Source organism: Eptesicus fuscus, chromosome 2 (assembly GCF_027574615.1).
Source record: "Eptesicus fuscus isolate TK198812 chromosome 2, DD_ASM_mEF_20220401, whole genome shotgun sequence".
Taxonomy (NCBI): Eukaryota; Metazoa; Chordata; class Mammalia; order Chiroptera; family Vespertilionidae; genus Eptesicus; species Eptesicus fuscus.
In genome coordinates, this window is record NC_072474.1 from 103,861,008 (window position 1) to 103,880,714 (window position 19,707).

Sequence of the window (19,707 nt, forward strand, 5' to 3'; positions counted from 1 at the left end):
GAAATTCATTTGATTGAGCAAATCTGGCCCAAATATTTATCTTCTTAAATTCTTAAACAAAGAGGGCAGATGAATTACTCTGAGCCATGCAAATTCAAGTAGAAGGTAACATATACCCACAAAAATTGGGGTAAGTTCTAGCTTATGAAATACCATCATTCCCCAATTCACTTTTGCTGTGAAAACTTATGGAAGACATAAGAATAACCATGATGGCCTTAGCTGGTTTGGCTCGGTGGATAGAGCATTGACCTGTGGACTGAAGGGTCGCAGGTTCGATTCCAGTCAAGGTTACATGCCTGGGTTGTGGGCTCGATCCCCAGTGGGGGGCGTGCAGGAGGCAGCTGATCCATATTTCTCTCTCATCGATGTTTCTAACTCTCTGTCCGTCTCCCTTCTTCTCTGAAATCAATAAAAAAAATATAAAAAGAATTATCATGATGAAGATACTTAAAAACTACAACCATTTGAGAGTTAGGTAGTTACTTTGTGTGAAGACCCATGCTAGGCTTTTTATTAGCATCATCTCATTTAATCTACACAACAGTCCCATGAATAAAATTATTATCCTTTCAATTTTATAGATGAGGAAATGGAGCCTTAGAAAGTTTAAATAACTTGACTATAATCATATTAGTTAGCAGAGCTGGGATTTGAACCCAGGTCTATCTAACCTAGGCCTAAGTCTCTGCCATAAATTGCTAACATATGACATATGTATTCTAGTCATCTAGCAGATTAGATGAAATAGCTATATTTATATCCATATTTATATCTACACAGATTACATATATATATATATACACACATATATACATACACACACACACACACACACATATGTTTATCTGTTATTGTGTAGTATGACCATCAGATACCTATTTATCTTTTGTAAGCCAGGATTTCTATTAGGCAAACGGGAAAGAATGTTAGTTTTTAAATCAACCTCATTCTCCACCCCAGTGTAGAAGGTATTTTTGGAAGAGGTTTTGTGGGCTGGTATTTATTTGCAAGGCTCAATGAAGCAATCATTTGAGGAGCATTTCCTATAGCCCCATTTTAAGAAATATCTGCACCCATCAGAGCTGACATTCAAACAGGCAAACTGTGTGGCTTCCTGGTGTGTGTGTGTGTGTGTGTGTGTGTGTGTGTGTGTGTGTGTGTGTGTGTTAAAGCAGAAGAAAAATGTGCCTTACTCCCTAAAACACATTACTAGCCCACCAGTGTTGGAAATTCCTGTTAAATCTTTGTTTTTTTGGCATAACATATTCTTCCATGTTCAAGGACAACATTTCTAGAAGGAGTGAGGTAGTAAACCTTGTCATTTACTGTAAGCATTTTTTAAAAATATATTTTTATGGATTTCAGGGAGAGGAAGGAAGAGGGAAAGAGAGATAGAGAGAATCATTGATCAGCTGCCTCCTGCACACCCCACACTGGGAATTGAGCCTGCAACCTGGGCAGGTTGATGCTCAACCACTGAGCCATGCCAGCTGGGTGCTATAAGCATTTTTATCAGATGTTTTCTAGAGCAGGTAAAGAAAGCTTGAGGAGAGTAGAAATCTGATGTTTTTTTTTTTTGGGGGGGGGTGAGTGGGGTTGGAGTATAGAAAGGCAATGCTAAGAGACATGAAGGTGGACTCTACCTTCCCCACTTGTCATTAAAGCAGCTCTAATTCTGGTCATTTAATTGTATCAGCAAAGGAAGGAGTTGAATCAGTGCTGGCTGCTTTACTTCAAGTTTTCATACTTGGCACTAAGTTTACATTCTTCATAGCAGAGAGCTGCCTAGTCTATGGTCTTCCTTCTTCCTCCCTTTGGTTTATTGGAGGACTCTTGATTGTGTCTCTGCTTTGTAGGAGGCACTGTGCCTCCCTGGAGCAGGACAGAGAAAGGCACAGGGCCTGTCCTCATGGAGACCCAACCTCGGTGGGCACACTAGGATCAAAATGCCTTGGGCTTCAAGAAGCTCAGGCAGGGATTGACTCTGCTGGAGTGACAGATTTCATAAAGGATGATATTGAAAGCATGAATGTCATCTCCACGTGTGGAAAGGAGACAAGGTGCGGAAAATTCTCAGGAAAGCCCCATTCTGGAATCAGAACTTTCAGGTCCTGGTGAAGCCTCAGAGAGCTTGCAGTGAGAAGAATAAACCAGCGCAGTCTCACTGTAGGATGCCCACTGCCAGGATGTACTTCCCAGCAAGGTGAGGCTGAGCTGAGCGGCACTGGTCTGAGGCCTGGGGTCCTCTCCCTTGCATTCCTCTGGTGTCTCTGAAATGGATGCAGATTAAATTTAAATTCCTCTTCTGCTACTGTGGTGAACATCTCAGCCACTGAGAACTGGCATCACCCATACATCCCCAACCTCGCCTCAACTCAGGTAAAGGCAAGTACATCCCAAACAGGTACATTAATGCATTTTCAACAAAGAAAGCCAGGAAAGACTCCTCAAAATGAAAAAAACAAACAAAACAGCAACATACCAAATAGTTTGATATTTTTGAGAAATGTTATTTATTGAACACTCTTAAATTTGCATTACACCTTAAACATGCTAAGGCTTTTGCATTTATAAACTCAGTAATTAATCTAGATACCTCTTCTTGCTTTCTCTTTTTCAGTGTTCTGGTGCTGAGAAAAAAAACAAACAAAACACCACACAACATTTCTAATTTACATGTCCAAATTAGTTTCAACTTACTTATATTGAATGATAATAGATTTCTTTTTCTTATAATTAATGTTGTCTGAAAACATAATACAGATTTAACTTATCATTGTAAAGATCTTAAGATTTTAATATTTTTGCAGAGGCATAAATACAGTGTGGCTATAATTATTTCATTATGTATGTATAAAAATAGGATACAGCAAAAAGTGCATGCTTTCCCTCACTGATTACTCTTAATGTCTCCCAAATTTCCTGATTTACAATATTCTCTAAGGATGTAGATTTTTCTAATTGAAGTACAGTAATTTGCATATTTTTAGACCTTGTTGACACAGTTAATTGATATGTCATTACTTATATCATGCTGAATATAATTTACACTCTTTTATTCAAGGCAGACTTACAATGCTGTCCTTTTGGGGAAGAATTCACAAAGTAGTGTTCTTTGTCTCGCTTTCTTCTCTTTTGCTTAGCCAGCCTTTGCCCAAGGAAAAACAAAGGGCATAATGGCCAATTGGCAGGGTTTTCTGTTCAGCGAAATATTAACCCCTAACATAATAATCTAATCTACTGTAGCAATGGGGGTAAAGTGTACATTTTTCTGGTAGTTTGCTATTTTCCAAGGCCTTTCACATATTATTATGTCAATTAGTCCTATACCCCATGAAATAGGGACAGTTACATTTCTTTCCCTGGTGAACAAGTGGAGATTAAGGAGACTATGAAGACTGGTCCAAGGTCATATAGTTAGAAGATGCAGAGCTGGTCTTGGAGACATTGTCTCCAGGTCCCTGGTTTTCCCAGTGCACAGCAGATTCCACCAGAAAGGTAAGGAAATAGGAGTAGAGGAGTATGAGAGAAAGACCAGGAAGTCAAGGAAGAAATTCTAGTGGAGCCTTGGACCAAAGGTATAAGCACATCAGTGGTGTCTGGCTAGGTGTGTCTGAAAAGTTAAATGTTTCTCAGTACAGTTGCTCATTTCCCTCCCTCAATCTGAGAATTCTGAATGGGAGTGCTGTGTATTCCCTGTGGGTTGGGCCCAAGCTTTTTGCTCCTTTGTCTCTCCCACGGTGCTGTGCTCAAAAGAGGCACTCAGAAATAATAATGGAGTGAATGAATGGCGTTCTTCAGACATTGGAGTTACGGCTTCATGGTTCTCATGGTGCACTGTGACTATGTCTGTGCCAACTTCAGATGCCCAGACCCACCCACATCATATAGGCTTCCTCTGAGGGTAGAATTATTTTTTGCCTTCTCCTTTCTCTTTTCTTTTTAAAGCCCCATTACTCAGGCTGGAGGGTTCTCTTGTTAAAACGATGGTTGGAGTATGGCTGAGCGTTGACATGGATTGCTAAAGATGTAGGATCTGCTTTGGATGGATTTCAACATGTGCAATCCATGTGAGCAGCTGAAAATCACAACAAATGGAGTTCAGACAGCATGCAAAGGCAAGACATTATCGGGTAATGGAAAAAGCACTCGGCTGGGAGCAAGACAGACCTGGGCATGGATCCAAAGTCTGCCATTTGCCAGCCGTGTAACCTCTTGCAGATCACCTCCCTGTGCCTCAGTTTACTTTTCTGCACAACAGGACTCTGGCTAATGCTTCTCCCTGAAGGCAGTTTAGAGAGAAGGTAAAATACTTAGCCAAGGGCCTGCTGTCTGTGGATGCTCTTTCCCTTCCTTTGTCCATGTGCAGGCAGGACACTGACCCCATTTAGATGAGTCATAACTTCTGTTCAAGGAACGCGCACAGCTCAGTTCTTCATCCCTGGATGCGGGATCTCGGGACTTTCTCCTGCCTTGTTGACGTCATGGTTTGTGCTGAGAATTGGGGCGGGGGGAGGGGGGGCACGGCCTGCTGTCCACTGTGAGCGCAAATGGAGGGGCTGCTGTTCTCTCCCCAGCACCTCTGGGGCCGTTCATCACACTGAAGCTGGGGGATCACAGAGCCTGCCTGCTGTCTGGGTGGGGGCAGTGTTTGAGCCCGTTAGGACCCTCCTCGCTTTGCTGGGAAGCACTTTTCTGACAAAGGGCAGGCTGATCTTCCTGTTGAGAGGATGGACCACTTGCACCAGTGGTGGGGATATGCTGAGCTTGAGAGGAAAAGAGGGCTGACGACTTGTGGTGGTGGTTTTCCTTCATTTCTAGAGGAGTGAGAGGATAGAGTAGAGAGAGCCCAGGCAGCGGAATCCTGCCTTTGGCACTAACTGCATGGTGGGTTTTGGTGGTAGGGGGTTGGGGGGCAGTCACTTCATGTCTTTGAGGTTACATTTCGCCTTTGTGAAGTGGGGCTAGTAAAGCTGAGTATATAGGCTTGGAGAGCATTAGACTCTGGATGTTAGGAGTTCAGGAAATTACAGAGATTATTGCTTTTATTGTTTTTAAGAGATGACTTACAGGCCAGTTGTGTCATGAGCAGAGTTGGTAGCACCCCTGTGCTGTGGTTTACCGAAGGCTGACTGCAGCAGGGGACCCCACTGCTGGCCAGGGGCTCACAGTTCTCACAGGTCTCCTGTGACTGGGCATTTTGATTGGGTTACGGCATGATGCCGCTGCAAGGGAACCTCCTTAGCTAGGAACTATGTTATCAAAGACTCATTTATTGGAGCAACCAATTCCCATCCCTGAGACCTTGTGGGAAGTGGTAGGGTGGTGCAGAAATGGGATGCAGAGCAGATGTGCTTGGGCAGAGGATGCTGGGAAATGGTGGAAGGAGTAGTGCTGTCAAGTGAAGCCCTTTGGTTCCACAGTCTGCCATGGATGGGGCATAGTGGGCGGTGAAGGAGAGTTAGTGCTACCCAAGATTAAACCCATTACACCAAATACATGCCAAGTGAGGGCTCCTCTGTGCCAGGTGCCAGCAAAGAGACCTTTGGCTAAGTCAGCCTCCTTTCTCAAATTGCTTACTACCTGGTGTCCTTTTTGCATTTCCGAGACATTTGGCCAGGTGTATGCCTCTGTCTCCGCCTGTCTGTCTGTCTCTGTTTGGGTGCCTCCCTTATCTCTCTCTTGCTCTCCCTCACTCTCTCCTCCTCCCTCCCCTCCCCCCATCCTCTCTCTGCCTCACACAGGGCTAAAGTCTCCAATCTGCACACAGTCTGATAATTGACATGTTCGGCAGAGGTATCTCCATGCCACAAATTCATGGACATTCAAATTGAACTTGCGGTATATGAGTGAGCAAAGATAAGTTTAAGAAATTTTCTTCCTTTCCCCACTTTCTCTCTAAATATCTGCAAATAGAATCTGGCCTAGGGACGATTCCTCATCAATATAATGCTTTTGCTGCAAAGGGGAGGAAAAAGGTAAAAATTCTGAAGCCCTGAAAGAAAGCAATATTCTCTAAAAAAAAAAAAAAAAAAAAAAAAAAAAAAAAAGTAACATCCAATAAATCACTCATACAAAGGGCCTAATCTTTAAACTGAAAGTTGGCGGCTGCTCTAACTTGCTTCTGAGACTGGCGAGGGGAGAAATACAAGGCCAATGTCAGTCCTTGGGAGAGGGCATGGGGGTACGTGTTGATTGTGTATATTCAGAATATTGCAATTTAGTAGATGAGCATGTCCGGGGTTCCGGGGGTGTGCAGTCTTGGCTCTCTGAGAGAATTCCAAGGCTTGCTTTGTAAATATGAGTCTGATTGAGTCTTCAGTTTCAAGATAAAATCATCTACCTCTTGGTTTCTCAGGTATATGACTTAGGAATTTTAATGATTTTGGAGTTACATTGAAAGAGCTCAAGGTTTTTTTTCCTCTTTTTTTTTTTTTCCTGGAGGGTGGTGAAGGACATAATTACCCAAGTTTCAGGAAATATCTGGTATTTCATAAGGGAAAATGTCAACATTTGGTACATCTGATGATTTCATTTTATATGTGTGAAAACAGAGGCAAATGCCTGTATTTGAGCAGAGTAATTGTATAGATCAGTGTCTGTACTTTTCTCGAACGCACTGTTAAAATAATAATTAAGCCCTCACACCTGTTAAACTGCGAACAAAATCCTCTTCTCAGAAAACAGTGCCTTTTAGGAAGCTTGCAGCATCACCGAGACAAGGATGGGGTGGTATACAACCCCCCTGGCTCTCCCCCTTCTCTCACTCCTGTTTCATTTTCTTTATTCTTTTTCCTTATCTTTCTGCCTCTTCTCAGAACCCTCTCCTTTTTTCTCATCATTCCTCTTTGGAAGAAAGTGATTTCTTCATCCTAGAAAGTATTTTGTTTTGAGCCAGACTGGGATTCAGCACATCCTTCTATGTTTCTCAAGCTAAATGCAGTTTCAGGTGGGCTTTGAAGTGCCTAGAACAGTGCCTGGTAGACTGTCAGTCATATAATAAGGGTTTTCTTTCACTACTCGGTCATTCACAAAAGTAGGCATGGGAATGAGGCTACCTCTTTAAGATCCTGATTTCATTTCCTTTGCTTATCCATCCAGACATGGGATTGCTGGGATCAAAAGGCAGCTCTATTTTTAATTTATGAGGAACCTCCATACTGTTTTCCATAGTGGATGCAGCAATTTACCTTGTCATCGAAAGTGCACAAGGGTTCCTTTTTCTCCACATCCTCGCCAACACTTGTTATCATTTATCTTTCTTATGACAACCATTCTAACAGGCGTGAGGTGATATCTGATTGTGGGTTTTGATTTGCATTTCCCTGATGATTAGTGATGTCAAGCACCTTTTCATATACCCATTGGCCATTTATGTTTTCATTTGAGAAATGTCTATTTAGGTCATTTGCCCATTTTTTTAGTCAGTATTTTTTTGGTGTGTTGCTACTGAGTTATATGTTCATTGCAGCATTATTCACAATAACTAAGATATGTAAACAACTTAAATCTGTTGATAGGTAAATGGATAAAGAAAATATGGTGTATTATCCTATGTAATAAAAGCCTTATATGTTAAGTGTCTGGTCGTCCAGTCATCTGTTCAAACAATCAAAGAGTAATATGCTAATGATATGCTAAGGCTGCTCAACTGCTCGCTATGATGTGCACTGACCACCAGGGGGCAGACGGTCAACCAGTTGACCAGTCATTATGATGTGCACTGATCATCAGGGGGCAGACACTCTGACTGGTAGGTTAGCTTGCTGCTGGGGTCTGGCTCATCGGGACTGCGAGATGGACCAGACACACTGTGGAGCTCTCTTGTGGTCCCTCCCTGGCTGGCCAACTTCCCATGTCCCTCCCCGGCCCTGATCATACAGTGAGGTCCCTCGGCCTGGCCTGTGCCCTCTCATAATCTGGGACCCCTTGGGGATGTCGGAGAGCCAGTTTCAGCCTGATCCCACAGGCCAGGCCAAGGGACCCCACTGGTGCACGAATTCATGCACTGGGCCTCTAGTAATGGAATATTATTCAGCCTTAAAAAAGAAAACCAGTGTGGCTCAGTGGTTGAGAGTAAACCTATGAACCAAGAGGTCACGGTTCGATTCCCGGTCAGGGCACATGCCTGGGTTGAATGTTTGATCCCCAGTGGGGGGTGTGCAGGAGGCAGCTGATCAATGATTCTCTCTCATCATTGATGTTTCTATCTCTCTCTCCCTCTCCCTTCCTCTCTGAGGCCAATAAAAACGTATTAAAAAAAAAGAGAGAGAGAGAGAAGGAAATCCTGTCATTGCAAAAACATGGTTGAACCTGGAGGACATTATGCTAAGTGAAATAAGCCAGACACAGACAAGTACTGCAAGATCTTACATGTGGAATGTAAAATAGTCAAATTCATAGAAACAGAGAGTAGAATGGTGGTTGCTGGGAGAAATGGGGAGATGTTGATCAAAGGGTACAAAATATCAGTTATACAAGATGAAAAAGGTCTGATGATCTAATGTACAGCAAGGTGACCATAGTTAATAATACTATATGGTATGCTAATAGGATAGATCTTAAGTGTTCTTACAACAAGAAAAGAAAAGAAAAGAAAAGAAAAGAAAAGAAAAAAAGAAGAAAAAAGAAAATGGTAACTACAGTAGTCACCCCCCCGCCCTGATGTGTGATTTTGATTTCTACAGTTTTAGTTACCCGTGGTCAACCGTGGTCCTCAACATAACCCTGTAAGTATTAAATGAAAAATTCCAGAAATAAACAATTCATAAGTTTCAAATTGCATAAAAAATGGAAGTTGTACACATGTCAAAGAAAGTGTTGTTTTTTTTTTTAAAGGAATATATCAAAGTGAGAAGATTTTGTTTTTATTTTGATAAGCCAGTTGTTTTCACACCAGGGCCCTGTGTTCATGGAGTTTTATGACTTTTCTTCAACTTTCAAACTGGTCATTTCCCAGAAGGACTCCTGTAACATTTCATTACAAAAAAATCTCTTCCAGCCAAGGCACTAAGTCGCATCTTGCATTTTCTCTTTCTATCACAAGCAGATCCTTCTCAAGATCAGATGTTCCTGATATAGGTAACAAGGTCATTGGAGGGAGAATGAAAGAGCAGAGTAAGGAATAAAAAGCAGTGCACATGATAGGATTATATCACAGGAACTGCGAGTCAGTTCTGAATATAAACATTTAGTTTTCACCACAATCTAGTAGCCAGGAAGGTGTCAGAAGCATGCCCGGTGTCCAATGACCATTTGTTGATTGATATTCACAAAGCTCTTTTTTAAGACCTTAAAGAAACTTCCTAACTTTAGTTCTGTTTCTGCCCTCTGGTCTACCTCAGAACATGGACACCCACTTTCCATGAGCTGATCCTTTAGTACATGGAAGGAACAGTAGCCAAGAGTTCATGCTTTGGAGCCAGGCTGTGTGGTCCAGAGCCTGAATCTCGCTAGTTTGCAACTATTGTGATCACAGGTAAACTTTATTGTCCCAGAGGGGTCATGTTTTTGTCTTGATTTTGTAAATGACACAGAGAAGGATGGCTCTAAATGCTTCTACTTACAGGCTTATGCTGAGGATCAAAAATATTCAAAAATAGTGTGGGGCCTTGGGAATAGTCTAACAGCTTTGCACATCCGTCTTCTAGTCCACATGGATGAGAATGACCAGTTTCAAGGCCGCCAAGCCATCTGAGGGCTGGTGATATTTACCATGCCCTGCCCCAAGTTGCTTATTCAGATCACGAGTGCCGAAAAAAGTGAAGAACACAGCTGGGACCAGTGAAATAGTGTCTGCCTGTTCTGTGTAGAGCTAGAATTCCTGTTCATGATTGGTTCTTTAGATGGCAGGGTGTTGCTCAAGTAAGTGACCAATAGAATTGTCAATCCATCAGAGTTCCCTTTGGCCTATAAAAGCCTTGAAAGTTGCCCTTCCTCTGTAGCTGATATGCAGAGGTGACGATTGAAGTTATTCAAATGTGGGTAATGCGATGTTTCTCAGAGTGTACTAAGCAGGATGATTTAGGTGGTATGCAGATGAGTGCATGCATTTTTATTTTAACAGTTATGCACAAAAACATATAATTAGTTTATAAAACAAGTGATCTTATGGGTATTATTGCTGGGGATTAGGCAAAGTGGAAAATGTGAGTGAATTTGAATTTCACTTAAAGAAAAACATTCAGTAAATAACAATCTAGGCAGTTTGCAGATTAGCAAAAATTATGAAAGTAATACATAAATGAATAAGGTTTGGAGAATATTGGACTAGTGCAGTGTTGATTAAAAATGTAATGTTATGTATGTAAATGCTATTAAAAGTTTTTCATGCTTATTTTCAGAGCTCAAATTGGGCAGGTGGTCACAGTGGGTGAAGACATTCACTGCAGGAAGAAGGGTTGGTAAATTGGAGAAGAAAGGCAATAGTGATGGTAAATTCTAGAGAGACATCACTCCTTGGTAGAATGGTAGGTAGGATCTGGTAATGAAACACACACGCACGAATAATTAATCACTACTCATTGTTTAAATAAAATAATTTCATGTTTTTGTCTTTTGGTATTACTTTAACCCTCCCACCTTCAACATTTATTTATTTTTATTTTATTATTTATTGATTTTAGAGAGAGAGAGAGGAAGGGGGGAGATATCAATTTGTTGTTCTACTTATTTATGCATTCATTGGTTGCTTCTTGTATGTGCCCTGACTGGGGATTGAACCTGCAACCTTGGCATATTGGGATGGTGCTCTAACCAACTGAGCTACCTGGCCGGGACCCCAACATTTATTTTTGAATTATAAAGTAATCTAATTTTTCTGTAACAAATAAAAATCATACCAGTTGAAACTGTTTGAACTCTGTTTTCAGCAGTGTCACTGTATCAGTCAGCTCTTGCTGCATAACAAACCATCCACAGATTTAGTAGTTAAAGTAACAACCATTCTTTTTTTCTTATAATTCTGTGGTTCTTCAAGTTGGGCCTTTCTTATCTGGGTACATGCATACCTCCGCCGGTATGCTGATGGTTAGCTAGGCAGCTGTGCATCTGCAGCTCGGCAGGCTATCACCTGGGGTGATACGGGTGACTGGGCCATGTCTCTCATCACCCATCAGGCTGCCTGGGTTTGTTCTCTGGGCAGAGACAGGGTTCTAGGAGAGAACACGGAAGAGTACAAGACCCCTTGAACCTCAGAACTGGCACATTGCTGCTTCTGACACATTCAGTTGGTTCAAGCACGTCCCAAGGCCAGTACAGATTCAAGTGGGAAGAGATTCTATCTCTTGGTGGGAAGCGCTGTGACATTACATTGCGAAGGGGAGTGGTTACCAGAAAGGGAAACACTGTGGCAATATTTTGCAGTCTATTATAACCACTTGGCAAACGTGTCACCTTGGACAAGTCACTTTATTTCTGTAGGTCATGGCATCCCTATGTGTAAAACTCCTTAGTCTCAGAGTTGCAACCAGGCCACACAAATCAAATCAGACCAGCTATGTAAAAACACTGGAAAATGACTAAGTCTCTAAAAAGGTACAATTTTGTGCTTGCTTTGTACATATTCTTCTGCAGAGCAGGACATCCTAATAGAACATGCTTCATAAAAAGACACAAAGAGTCTGTAAGATGATGATTGCGAACTGCTTAGCACAGTCCTGGCACAAGGAAGAATTTCATGAACATCAGTAGCTATTTTTATTATTAATAGAAAATGAACAGAAGCTATTGGTGGGGAATACTCAGTGGGTTGTGATTAAGAGAAAAACAAACAAACAAGCAAGCAAAGATAAAATAAACCCATTGTAGTGAAATATGAGCTTACCCCCACATCTCCAACAGCTTTACTCTAAAATGTATTTGTTCCTCACCAGGTGATTGCTTTTGAAATCATTTATTTTTATTGTCTAACAAAGGGCGCTTTGTCGAGTGCTTCATTATCTGTAGAAATGCTTTCGCGTTTGCACCAAAGCCCTGTGCTCAAATGCTGGCACTGGCAATACCTCTTAGTGATAATTTTCGAGTTAAGTGTTAATACGTCTGGTAAATGATTGTGCATGTAAACGGGCATTTTAGATTGTACATTAGCAGGTAGAAATGGACAATCTTTTCCAAAGAATATTCAACTTTTCCTCTGCACAGTTAACTACTTCACGTAAGATTGTAGAGCATGCTGTGATGTTGTGCAAAGTCAGATTAAAAAAAAATAAATAAAGGTCTGAAAGCCGTTAGCTCTTCCATGAAAGGACTTGGTCCATTTGATGTTTCCTTTTTCCTGCTGCACAGCCTCCCTTATGTTTATGATGTTATTTGAGCAAGGCTACTAAAAGACACCTGTAGCCATGTGCCATGTAGAACCCATGGCCTTTACTCATCACAGGGATTGTTTTAAAGTACAGACACCCAGATCTTATAATAGCCTGGCTCCCCCTCTATCCAAAGTGCTTTGGGCTTGGTCTTTCTGTCACTAGATTGTATGGCTCTGGAAGGTATGGGTTAGATTTTCCTTACATCTCAGTGAATTGTAAATAGTAGGTGCCAAGTAAATGTAAATTAAAATGAAGAACGAATGAATGTATGATGGTGGTTTATGGAGAACAGTTGTGTCTCATTTAGGCAATATTCTTGAAAGCCATCTTTTAACCAAAATCTTACATAGTCCGTTAAAGACACAAGAATACATCCTACTAGGGGTTTCCAGTGTGCTGTTACTCCCCATGCTGTTTGCAGGAGTATACCCCTAAAAGGGAACCTGTATAGACATACAGAGAAACCAGTTCCCTGAGAAGGTAACCTTCAAAATTGTAGGTGTTTTCTTGGAAATGGAATTTGCATGATGATACGTAAGTGGCGATACACTCATTGCATTTTTCTATCCTAAGATGCCCCAGATGTAACTAAAGTGAGCTGTTGGTACCCTTATTGAGAGGGTAAACTCCTTGAAGACAGAGAAACTGTGCTTTGTCACTGGTATGCCTGTCACCTCTCAGAATGCCTGTTATCTATTAAGCACTAAGAAGTCCAAGAATTCTTCGATGGCTTGAAGGAACAACCCAACATCCTCAAGGAGCTTCTCACATAGTGTTGAGGCAGCAGAGAGGCATAGAGGAGGAGTTTTTTTTTTTAATTCTTTATTGCTTAAAGTATTACATATAGTATCACATATGTCTCCTTTTCCCCCCATTAGCCACCTCCACCCCCCAGCACATGCCCTCACCCCCTGGTGTCTGTGCCCATTGGTTATGCTTATATGCATGCATACAAGTCTTTTGGTTGATCTCTTACCTCCCCCCCTCCCCCAACCCCTCACCTTCTGCCAGGTGATATCCAGCATCTGCAAGGGTTCAGGAATCTGGAGAAGGGCTGCATGTAAATTAATAAAGAGATAGAAATATAATATACATTTGTAATCCATGGGGGAGCCAGAGGAGGTCTTAGCTTCAGTAACCAAGTTCTTCGAGTCTCTGGACCCCCTGCTTTTTATTAGCACAAATTGCCCTAAAGCAAAGCAGATATACATATCAAAGGCTAAGATTTAATATACAGAGGCATTGTCAGTTTTGGGGGAACTGCCTTCTGCTGTTCAGGTGTTTGGCCAGCAGGAGGCAATAACATGTAGATTAAAATGCCCTCAGCTGTCTGGTAACAGGCAATAATATATGCAGATCTTTAGGTTTGGGGAAATGCCTTTGGCCATTCCAGTAGATAATAACATGTATTCAGCTCTGCTGAAGCTTCAAGGTTCCATCAACCTTTTGATGAAACTTCTTGCGTTATGACATGCTGGAATTAGCCTCTGGCAACCTTCCCTCTGAAGTTTGAGGTCTGTTCCATGCTTCTCTGTTTCTGGATCTATTTTTGTTCATCAGTTTATGTTGTTCATTATATTCCACAAGTGAGTGAGATCATGTGATATCTCTCTATCTCTGACTGGCTTATTTCGCTTAATATAATGCTCTCCATGTCCATCCATACTGTTGCAAATGGTAAGAATTCCTTCTTTTTTATAGTGGCATAGTATTCCATTGTGTAGATGTACCTAAAGTGAGTTTTTAATCCACTCACCTGCTGATGGGCACTTAGGCTGTTTACAAATCTTAGCTATTGTAAATTGTCCTGCTATGAACATAGGGGTACATATGTCATTTCTGATTGGTGTTTCTGATTTCTTGAGATATATTCCTAGAAGTGGGATCACTGGGTCAAATGGGAGTTCCATATTTAATTTTTTGAGGAAACTCTATACTGTTTTCCACAGTGGCTGCACCAGTCTGCATTCCCACCAGCAGTGCACGAGGGTTCCTTTTTCTCTGCATCCTCACCAGTACTTGTTGTTTGTTGATTTGTTGATGATAGCCATTCTGACAGGTGTGAGGTGGTACCTCATTGTCATTTTGATTATGACATCTCTTGGATGATTATGACTTTGAGCATGTTTTCATATGTCTCTCGGCCTTTTGTATGTTCACTTTGGAAATGTGTCTATTTAAATCCTTTGCCCATTTTTGATTGGATTGTTTATCTTCCTTTTGTGAAGATGTTTGAGTTCCCTATAAATTTTGGAGATTAGGCCCTTACCGGATATAACATTGGCAAATATGTTCTCCCATGCAGTGGGCTTTCTTGTTGTTTTGTTTAAAAAAAGCCCACGAGGATCTTTAAGTGACTTTTGTGCATGGGTAAATTAGAGCAAATTGGCTTCCCACCAGGGGTTTGAGGTATGTTGCTTGTACTCCTCACCTTTGACCTTTCTTCCTTGGCTCTGTCTCTCTGTCCTCAGTTCTGTCTTTTCCATGTGGTTCTCTTAGTTGGCATTGTTATTATTATTCTCAAATCTGGGGTTATATTTCTCTGAGGAAGATGACAATGAGGAGTGCAGTGGGTCTTTAGTCAAGAAGTGATAGCTCTTTCCATGCCTCATGGGGCTGTATTTGACACAGGGCTTTGTTCACAATACAAGTTCAGGAAATATAGTTATTTCTTGTTAATACTCACCTGAAGATATTTTTTTCCATTGATTTTTAGAGAGAGTAGAAGGAAGGGAGAGAGAGAGAGAGAGAGAGAGAGAGAGAGAGAGAGAGAGAGAGACATAAGTATACATAAGTATTTGAAGTTCAAAGACCAGACAAAACCCAACATTGGCAACTGAAGTAGGATTGTGGTTACCCTTGCCAAAAGAAAGGTAACTAGGAGAGAAACATTGATGTGAGAGAGACACAGCAATTGGTTGCTTCCTGCAAGTGCCCTGACCAGGGCCAGGGTTCAAACCTGTAACCCAGGTACATGCTCATGACTGAGAATTGAACCTGCAACCCTTCGGTGCACAGGCCAACACTCTAACCACTAAGCAACACTGGCCAACACAGGAAATATAGTTTTAAATGAGTAAATAGAGTCAATCTTTGGTTTAGAGCTGTTTCTATGATCCCTTCCTGTTACAATTTTCATGATCCTCTTCAGCCTGTCAACAGCATCTTATTGCTCTCCTTCACCCCACTCTACACTCAAGGATGATTCCTGTGTGTGTCCCCATTCCCCTCTTCCCATGGCATCTTTTTGTTGTGTGGCAGGACAAATGAGGGACAATGGAGACTCAAGAATAGGCCATGCCTGGCCAGTGTGGCTCAGTGGATTGAGTATCATCCCATGCACCAAGAGGTCACCTGTTGATTCCTGGTCAGGGTACATCCTGGGGTTGTCAGTGCGATCCCCAGTAGGTGGTGTGCAGAAGGGAGGGGTCAATGTTTCTCTCTCATTGATGTTTCTATATGTCTCTCCTTCTCTCTAAAAATCAATAAAAACACATTAAAAAAAAGAATAGGCCACGTAATAAAACGGTTGAGGCATGCCACAAAAAGGAAAAACAAAATCACCAGCTGAAAAGGCAGTTCTGCTCTGTGTCAGCGCTGTTCTAGGGGCAGGGACAAAGCAGAGGATAATGTGACTGAGTCATAGGATGGTAGGGCTGGAACACACAGAAACTGCATAGCCTCAGATGCCAGGAACCGTGGTGAGTGCTGGGAATACAGCCATCCTTAGTCCAAGGTTCTGAAGAGGGGCTGTTTAGGGAGGAGACAAAGCCCCAGCTCAGCAACCCTTAAGACTCGAGTGAAGGTCAAGTCCTTGCTATTCATTGTGTTTCTAGTCGGAATCCCCTGAGTGGCTGCGTGTGAGGATTGGTCAGTTGACTCTGTGCCTGTGGCTTCTTAGCTTCTGAAGGCCCTGGAGACGAGAGGATGCCATATGCTGCCTGGTTAAGTGGTCATTACTGGAGCCGTGAAATAAATGAGATTTTGGAGGATTTTTGTGCTCTCTTCTGCTAAATAAAGCTATGAATGGGACTACGATGAATTTCTTAGATATTATTTATGGTTAGCTTGGAGCCATTAGCTATCTATAAAGTAAAAGACAAGCCATAAAAGCATTTTTTGAAAATTCCTGAAATCAGAGGAAGCTCAATGGTTGTTATCGCAAAATGGGATCATCTCTTTATCACGGAGAGCAGGGATGGGCCTTCATGCCTCCCTGGGCGACATTCCATTTTCTCCAGTAAATAATACAGGGTTTCCCCATAATTACCTGCTAGATTGGAATAGCTCCTTGGGACCCATTTCAGTCCATTGGGTAAATGATATGTTTTCTAATGGCATTTTTACCCAACAGTGAGCGTGTGAACTAATGATATATACAGTGCGGGCTCTGTAGGGAGCAGTGTTGAGGCGGTGGTTACTTTTATAAAGTTATCCTCTGGGCCCAGAGCTACCAGATTCCAGGGAGACACCATTTGTATTTAGTATCACCAGAGAAAATAAACACTTTGCAGGCGCATTCTCAGGGCATTTTCACAGGATGTCTACAGAGGCCATGCGTCGGGCAGGGTGCCATTTCCAGCCAGTGACATCCCATTTGCTGTGCAGCTGCTCTTTGCTGCTATGAAAGACATGTCGGAATTAGTCTGGGAAAATCCCATGACTAGTCCCATATGGCTGCCTGGATCATCAGCCTGGGAGTGTTGATGGAGGTGTGATTTAGATTGCTGAGGCAACCGTGAGGTCATGGAAAAAGGCCCCGAGTGGTGGGCATGAGTCACGGGTTGGAACCCCAGCTCTGGCACTGACTGGGCACGTCACTCACCTCGCTGAGCTGCGGGTCTGTCTTTAAAATGGGAATAAGCAGCCCTGCAGCACAGGGAAATTGGGAGGATGAGAGGTATGCCTCATGCGCATTTCTGTTTCTGTGGGAAGGTTCCTGGCTCACATCAGGCCCTCAGCAGGGACTTATTAAGAAACCAAAGTGGCCCTAGCTGGTTTGGCTCAGTGGATAGAGTGTCAGCCTGCAGACTGAAGGGTCCCAGGTTCCATTCTGGCCAAGGGCACATGCCTGGGTTGCAGGCTCGATCCCCAGTGGGGGGGGGGGTGTGCAGGAGGCAGCCGATCAAGGATTCTCCCTCATCATTGATGTTTCTATCTCTCTCTCCCTCTCCCTTCTTCTCTGAATCAATAAAAATATATTTAAAAAAAAAGAAACCAAAGGGACAATGAATGGTTTGGCATTGGAACAAGTATTGTCCAAATTTGCCTGCTCCCATGAATCACCTGGGACTTTAAAATACAGGGTCCTGCCTGGCCAGCATGGCTCAGTGGTTGAGCGTCGACCTATGAACCAGGAGGTCACAGTTTGATTTCAGATCAGGGCACATGCCCAGGTTGCAGGCTCAGTCCCCAGTGTGGGACATGCAGGAGGTAGCCGATCAATGATTCTCTGTCATCATTGATGTTTCTATCTCTCTCTTCCTCTCCCTTCCTCTCTGAAATCAATAAAAATATATTTTAAAAAAGAAGGTGTCTCCAGAGGGCCAGAAGGGAAGTGGTTCCCCCAAAGTGCTACAGGGTCCTCCTACCTGGCCCATTAACTAAGACTTTGCAGAAGGAGGACTGGGAACCTCATTTACTAAGCATCCCAGCGACTATCAAGGTCAGACCTGGAAAACAGTGCTGGAGACCAGAAGCTGCAAAGGTTTCATCGTCATCTATGGGGCTGAGTTGGCACATGGTTTGGTTCTCTGTCCCATTTGAATAGCCCCGGTCAGTTATACACTGATTCTGGTGTGTGTGCTGATGTGGCCCGAGACTCCATCACCACCACCTTAGTTGGTGGCTTGGCTGCTACATTTCTTTGAAAGAAGGATTTTTTTTCTTTTTGTGAAATCCCAAATTGCAAGGCACACACATGTATTCTAAACTTAAAGTATCAGTTTAAGAAGCCTGATTCCCCAAAGAAATAGAAATCAAAGTGACAAGCCTGCATCGCTTTCGCTGCCCTGACCCAGGCTGCTCCCTGCTGCTTCAGTGCTGGCTGCCCGCGGTCTGCAGCTTTCTTTAAAATGCTCTCCCTGGAGTGGCAATGAACCCACCGAGGAGTCTGCTCAGCCAGACAGCTTCACAATATGCCTAAGAGGTGCCCATGAGTTCGAGCTATGGTCTAGCCAGCCTGGCATTTTACCCGGGCCTGTACCTCCCTAGTTCTGATTGCAGAGCATCTGATAGTTTCCATGCTGACCATCTAGAGAATTGGACACTTCAGTGGAATAAGAATTGATAATCAGCCCTAACCAGTTTGGCTCAGTGGATAGAGCGTCGGCCTGCGGACTCAAGGGTCCCAGGTTCAATTCCAGTCAAGGACATGTACCTTGGTTGCGGGCACATCCCCAGTGGGAGGTGTGCAGGAGGCAGCTGATCGATGTTTCTCTCTCATTGATGTTTCTAACTCTCTATCCCTCTCCCTTCCTCTCTGTAAAAAAATAAATAAAATACATTAAAAAAAAGAATTGATAATCAGCCCTAGCTGGTTTAGCTCAGTGGTTAGAGTATCGGCCCTCAGACTGGAGGGTCTCAGGTTCGATTCTGGTGAAGGGAACGTACCTAGGTTGCAGGCTCAATCTCCGGGCCCCGGTCAGGTGTGTACAGGAGGCAACCAGTCAATGTATCTCACTCACATCGATGTTTCTCTCTCTCTGTCTTTCCCCCTCCCTTCCACTACCTCTAAAAATCAATAGAAAAAATGTCATGGGGTGAGGATTAACAACAACAACAAAAAAGAATTGATAAATCATGGTCACAATATCCAGGAAGCGTCATATATAACGCTTTTCAAATGTTATTCCATTTAATTTTTGGAAAAACCTCCGAGGTATTATTCCCATTTTACAGATGAAAAAACTGATGTTTAGAAAGAGGTTATGCAACTTGCTGAGCTACAATATCGAACTGCGGAGGTGAAACTAGAACCCAGTTCCCAACCTCAAACTTGCAACCATCATTCTGTGATAGTCTCCCCAAACGTACCCCAGTGTTGCAGACTTTTCCAAAGCTGCGGTGTACAGGTGTAGCCCCAGTGCTATTAATGCACCCAAGCTTCCCTTCCTTGACTTCAGTTTGTCTGGTCTTTGACAATCTGCCTCTCTACAGATGTTTCTGAAAATTTCTGTGGGGAGGAGGCTTATTTGTTCAGTCCAATACTGACTGCTGCTATTTTGCTTTTGTAAAATCTTATGGATCTATAGCCCACATTTTGAATAACAGAGTCTCAGAATGAGAAGGACTTGACCGACCTGCCTCTTAGACCAACCCTTGAGCAATGTCAGAATGATGAGTCACCTATCTCTGACCTATCACTGCGTCCTCTGTGTGAATGCCTCTGGGGATG